The sequence below is a fragment of the Callithrix jacchus genome, chromosome 13 (assembly GCF_049354715.1).
Source record: "Callithrix jacchus isolate 240 chromosome 13, calJac240_pri, whole genome shotgun sequence".
Lineage (NCBI taxonomy): Eukaryota > Metazoa > Chordata > Mammalia > Primates > Cebidae > Callithrix > Callithrix jacchus.
The window spans coordinates 35,340,001-35,346,692 of NC_133514.1; positions in this window are offsets into that span (position 1 = coordinate 35,340,001).

Genomic DNA, 6,692 nt, shown 5'->3' on the forward strand with positions numbered 1-6,692 from the left:
GGGGGAGGTGGGGAGGGATAGCCTGGGGAGAAATGCCAAATGTGGGTGAAGGGGAGAAGAAAAGCAAAGCACACTGCCATGTGTGTACCTACGCAACTGTCTTGCATGCTCTGCTCATGTACCCCAAAACCTATAATCCAATAAAAAATTAAAAAAAAAAAAAAAAGTGAGCAATCTAGGCATATTATTTAGGCACATGTAAGTAAGCATCAGGAAAAAAATTAAAGGAGAAACAGATAAAGTGGTTCTCTCCAGAAGTAGGACTTAGAATGGGGAAAAAGAGTGGCAATAGATTGTTGGTTTCCAATATAAATTAGCTTTTATTATTGTTTTCTTTTCTTTTTTTTTTTTTTTTGAGATGGAGTTTCGCTCTTGTTACCCAGGCTGGAGTGCAATGGCGCGATCTCGGCTCACCACAACCTCCGCCTCCTGGGTTCAGGCAATTCTCCTGCCTCAGCCTCCTGAGTAGCTAGGATTACAGGCATGTGCCACCATGCCCAGCTTATTTTTTGTATTTTTAGTAGAGACATGGTTTTACCAAGTTGACCAGGAAGGTCTCGATCTCTTGACCTCGTGATCCACCCGCCTCAGCCTCCCAAAGTGCTGGGATTACAGGCGTGAGCCACTGCGCCCGGCCTATGGAGAAGCTATTTTATTTTTCAATATGTGTTCACATGTGACTTTGACAAAAATTACTGTTTTTATTTATTACACTTTAAGTTCTGGGGTACATGTGCAGAATGTGCAGGTTTGTTACATAGGCATACGCATGCCATGGTGGTTTGCTGAATCCATCACTCTATCATCTACATTAGGTATTTCTCCTAACACTATCCCTCCCAAATCCCCTCACCCCTACCTATCCCTCCCCTAGCCCCCAACTCCCCAACAAGCCCCAGTGTGTGATGTTCTTCTCTCTGTGTCCTTGTGTTCTCATTGTTCAACACCCACTTATGAGTGAGAACATAAGTGGGTTTGGTTTTCCGTTCTTGTGTCAGTTTGCTGAGAATGATGGTTTCCAGCTTTATCCATGTCCGAAGGACATGATACAAAGGACATGAACTCATACTTTTTATGGCTGCATAGTATTCCATAGTAGTCCATGGTATGTGCCATATTTTCTTTATCCAGTCTATTGATCATTTGGGTTGGTTCCAAATCTTTGCTATTGTGAACAGTGCCACAATAAACATATGTGTGTATGTGTCTTTATAATAGAATGATTTATAATCCTTTGGGTATATACCCAGTAATGAGATTGGTGGGTCAAATGGTATTTCTGTTTCTAGATCCTTAAGGAATTGCCACACTGTCTTCCACAATGGTTGAACTAATTTACAGTCCCACCAACAGTATAAAAGCATTCCTATGTCTCCACATCCTCTCCAGCATCTGTTGTCTCCTGATTTTTTAATGATTGCCATTCTAACTGGCGTGAAATGGTATCTCAATGTGGTTTTGATTTGCATCTCTCTAATGACCCGTGATGATGAGCTTTTTTTCATATGTTTGTTGGCTGCATAAATATCTTCTTTTGAGAAGTGTCTGCTCATATCCTTTGTCCACTTTTTGAAGGGTTTGTTTTTTATTCTTATAAATTTGTTTAAGTTCTTTGTAGATTCTGGATATTAGCCCTTTGTCAGATGGGTAGATTGCAAACATATTTTTCCATTCTGTTGGTTGCTGGTTCACTCTAATGATAGTTTCTTTTGCTGTACAGAAGCTCTTTAGTTTAATTAGACCTCATTTGTCTATTTTGGCTTTTGTTGCCATTGCTTTTGGTGTTTTAGTCATGAAGTCCTTGCCTATGCCTATGTCCTGAATGGTATCGCCTAGGTTTTCTTTTAGGATTTTTATGGTGTTAGGTCTTATGTTTAAATATTTAATCTATCTGGAGTTAATTTTTGTATAAAGTGTAAGGAAGGGATCCAGTTTCAGCTTTCTTCATGTGCCAGTTTTCCCAACACTATTTATTAAATAAGGAATCCTTTCCTCATTGCTTGTTTTTGTCAGATTTGTCAAAGATCAGATGATTGTAAATGTGTGGTGTTATTTATGAGGCCTCTGCTGTGTGTTCTGTTCCATTGGTATATAGTTCTGTTTTGGTACCAGTACCATGCTTTCATGGTTACTGTAGCCCTATAGTATAGTTTGAAGTCAGGTATCGTACTTCCAGCTTTTTTGTTTGTTTGTTTATTTTGCTTAGGATTGCCTTGGCGATGCAGGCTCTTTTTTGGTTCCATATAAAGTTTAAGGTGGCTTTTTTCAATTCTGTGAAGAAAGTCAATGGTAGTTAGATGGAGATAGCATTGAATCTACAAATTACTTTAGGCAGTGTATGTCCATTTTCATGATATTGATTCTTCCTGTCCATGAGCATGGAATGTTTTTCCATCTGTTTGTGTCCTTTCTTATTTTTCACCATCACAAGACTAAACCAAGAAGAAATTGGATCCCTCAACTGACCAATAACAAGATGTGAAATTGAGGAAGCACCAACCAAAAAAAGTCCAGGACCAGACAGGTTCACAGCTGAATTCTACCAGAGGTACAAAAAGGAGCAGGTCCCATTCCTTCTGAAACTATTCCAAACAATACAAAAAGAGGATATCCTACCTAACTCATTTTATGAGACCAACATCATCCTGATACCAAAACCTGGCAGAGACACAACAAAAAAGAAAATTTTAGGCCAATATCTATGTCAAATATTGATTTGAAAATCCTCAATAAAATACTGGCACATGGAATCCAGTAGCACATCAAAAAGCTTATTCATCACGATCAAGTTAGCTTCATCCCTGGGATGCAAGGCTGATTCAACATATGCAAATCTATAAATGTAATCCATCACATAAACAGAACCAAAGGAAAAAAACCACATGAGTATCTCAATAGATGCAGAAAAGGCCTTCAACAAAATTCAACAGTGCTTTGGGCTAAAAGCTCTCAATAAACTAGATATCGATGGAACATATCTCAAAATAATAAGAGCTATATATGACAAACCAACAGCCAATATAATACTAAATGGGCAAAAACTGGAAACATTCCCTTTGAAAACTGGCACAAGACAAGGATGCCCTCTCTCACCACTCCTATTCAACATAGTATTGGAAGTGCTGGCAAGAGCAATCAGGCAAGAAAAAGTAATAAAGGGTATTCAATTAGGAAAAGAGGAAGTCAAATTGTCTCTATTTGCAGACCACCAAGAGCCCATGTCTCAGCCAAAAATCTCCTTAAGCTGATAAGCAACTTCAGCAAAGTCTCAGGATATCAATGTGCAAAAATCATAAGCATTCCTATATAACAATAACAGACAAAGAAAAAGCCAAATCATGAGCGAACTTTCATTCACAGTTACTACAAAGAGAATAAAATATCTAGTAATACAACTAACAAGGGATGTAGGAACTCTTTAAGGAGAACTATAAACCACTGCTCAAGAAAACATTATTAAAAAAAATTATAAGGAGATGTTGAAGAGGAGACATACCTGTGAGCGCCTTCCTTTTTTGTTTGTTTTTTGACTGTCTTGCTCTGTTGCCCAGGCTGGAGTGCATTAATCTTGGCTCACTGCAGCCTCTGCCTCTGAAGTTCAAGTAATTCTCCTGCCTCAGCCTCCTAAGTAGCTGGTACTACAGACATGTGCCACCATGGCTGGCTATTTTTCATATTTTTAGTAGAAATGGAGTTTCACCATGTTGGCCAGGCTGGTCTCAAACTCCTGGCCCCTACACAGTTCCCAAAGTGGTGGAACTACAGATGTGAGCCGCTGTGTGCAGCCACCCCTTCCATTTCTGCTGAGGGAAACTGACTGTATATACTGACCCCAGAGGGAGGTCCTGCAATCCATGTGAAATGGTTGTCTGATAGAATCTCAACATGTCTGATAATCATCAACATGTGAGGGGTGGACGTTATCTGTCAATAATACTTCAGAAGATCCCAGAGCAATATGTAATTCTCATTGATTTGTTTTGGGAAATGGACTATTTTCAAGCACCTGTGAATAATCACAGCTAATTCAGGAAGCAAAATAGAGATTGTTCACCTGGGTAGTGCCTGCACATTTAACACATAATTGTAGAATTAAGGAATCAAGGAATTAGATCAGCTTTTATAAATTTTTTCCTTTTTTAAATCTCACTTTATGTCAAGGAATTTTCTAGAAGTGCCTATATGTCTTTTGAATCAAATTGGATGAAAAGATCGACTGCTATGATGGAAGGTTTATTTACTCAAATCAATGCAGAGTAATTATTATATCCACATCAAGTTTGAGGGCTAGCTGAAGTGTATTGACCAGTCAGTCTTGCTCTTCGAATAAGTGGTGGGTGCTGGGAAGAAGCTGGTATAACCGACAGTCATCATGTGTCCAAGCTATAGGCAGGTGGGCAGAGTAATGGTCAGGGAAGGCACAAGGGGTGGGCCTTGTTAACAGATTAACAGAAGGGAGCACTGATGTGTTCCTCAGTTATAAGCCCAACCCAGCAAGGGGCTCTGGTCATTGCCTACAAAAAAATTGAAAATACAGATGCTAAGTGCCTCTTCTACTTCCCCTATCATTGGGTGGCTCTGCTTCTGAGGGTGGGGGTGGGTCAAAACATGCATATTCCAAATTTTCTGTTTTTATTGAATCTTCTCTGATTTATATCTCTCAGAAACCTATTATTATCATCATTTGCTTACAAAATGCAAATACACTCTGCTTTCCCCACAAACATTTTGGAATAAACACAACCAAACTGCCAGAAGGCTTTATTCCCCCAAAACACCCCATGCATGCAAAATTTGGCTCTCTCCCAGTTTCATTTGTTAAGGTCTCCTTCAGTTGTGCCACTTCTCTTACTAACCTATAATCTGCTTTCACTGGAAGCAGGAACCTGACGAGTCTTATGGGCTCAACAATTGGAATGGCATCTCCTCATTTTCTCTTCCCCTCTCCCAGCTTGTGAAATGCCCACTGACATAAGCTGGCAGTCAAATAAAAATAAAAATCCTATTCAATATTCCACTCATTGTCGTACATATGCAGTATTGGCATTTTGCATGTTAATATCTGACACTGTTTTTTAATTTGTTCTAAACTGCCAGCTCATTTGCATCATCGCTCTGTGATCTTCCACCTGTGCAGCAATTTGGGGGGAAAACATAACCATTTATGTACCTGCTAAAATTTGACATAGTCACAGATCCTGATCCAAGGAGAGTTCATTTATTTTCTAAATGTTCTTTATTTTGTCTTTGAACTGGGTTCTTAATCTGCTTATTCAGAGCACTGCTCATGGTCTCTAAAAACCAAGTGAAGCTTTGAAAAGTGCTCATACTCTTGGACTAAACGGATGGTATTCACAACACAGCTTGGTGATGTATACATTGTCAGGTGCATCCTATCTAAATGCTCAGACCACCCCACCCTATTCATCGTAAGTCAGCTACCTGAACTATGGGATGAGACAATAAAGCTCTGAGCTAAGCTTATCATAGGAGAAAGAGAGAAAAAAAGAAAATATGAATGTCATTAGGTGAGAGACCACAAAACAAGCATGTTTCAGCAGTTTGACAATTACAATGTAGCTGTCTCCTGGAAATTATTGAGTTCGCTTATCCAGGGACTCATAATCTAGGAAGGAAAATAGTGTCCTGTTTTGTTAGCTGTATTATAAACTGAGTATCTCGAAGAACTGAGCTTTGTCTTAATCATCACTAAATCAAGTAAGCCAAGAATGCACGATTTGGCATAGGAAGATACTGGTTTTGAAATGAATTGAATTCAGATACTATTGCCTGTTTTCCAAGACGTGTGTACCTGTAATACATAACCTAATTACTTTTTTATTATGTTAATCATTTATTATCTGTCTCTTCCCAATGAGAAAATGAGCTCCATGACAGTAGGGATTTTAACTGGATATTTTGGTAACTGATGGATCTTAAATGTCTAGAACAGTGCCTGGCACTTTGTAGATGCTCATAAATATGTATTAGGTGAACATATGAATGGAAAAATCTCTGCTCCCTTTGTGTGTCTGAAAAATCACAACGCTCTTCCTAAAAAGTGGTACCTAGTCTGAAATTTTACAGACAAAGTACATTTAAGAAAAAAACCTAAGGAAGCTAGAACTAGTGCTCCCATTTTGTAATTATTAAACATAAGGTTTTGAAAAATAATAATCCAAATGTTATTTCCACTTAAATATTTTTAATAAAAGAAAAGGTTCTTAATAAAAGAGAAGAAAGAAGAAAATAATCCAAAGTAATGGTTACCTTTTCCCAGAAAGGACTGATGCTAGCTTGAGTCACAAACCAGCATCCAACTGTTGGCAAATTTTTGAGAGCTCCTGGCTTAGATAACTACAGCGGCAAGCTCTGCTTGAATTGAAACAGATTCTACAAAGATGGGCCAGGCCTAAGGACATGCTGGATTCCAGGCTAAACAACTCAGTAACTATAGAAGCAAAGCCTTAAAGGGAATTTGAGAGACAAGTCAGTCCAGCAACTTCAGGCAAGTGAAATTCTAAACCATGTAGTTTTGTTGGGTGGCTTCCAGTTGAGTGAGTCCCTCTTGAGTGTCCTGATGTTTCTAGTGCTTAGAGGAAGCTTTCCGCAGCCAGCTGGCCTTGTAAAAACTTCCCATCTCCATCTCATTCCCCCATGGAAGCCTGCTATCTAAAGAACAAATAAAGAAC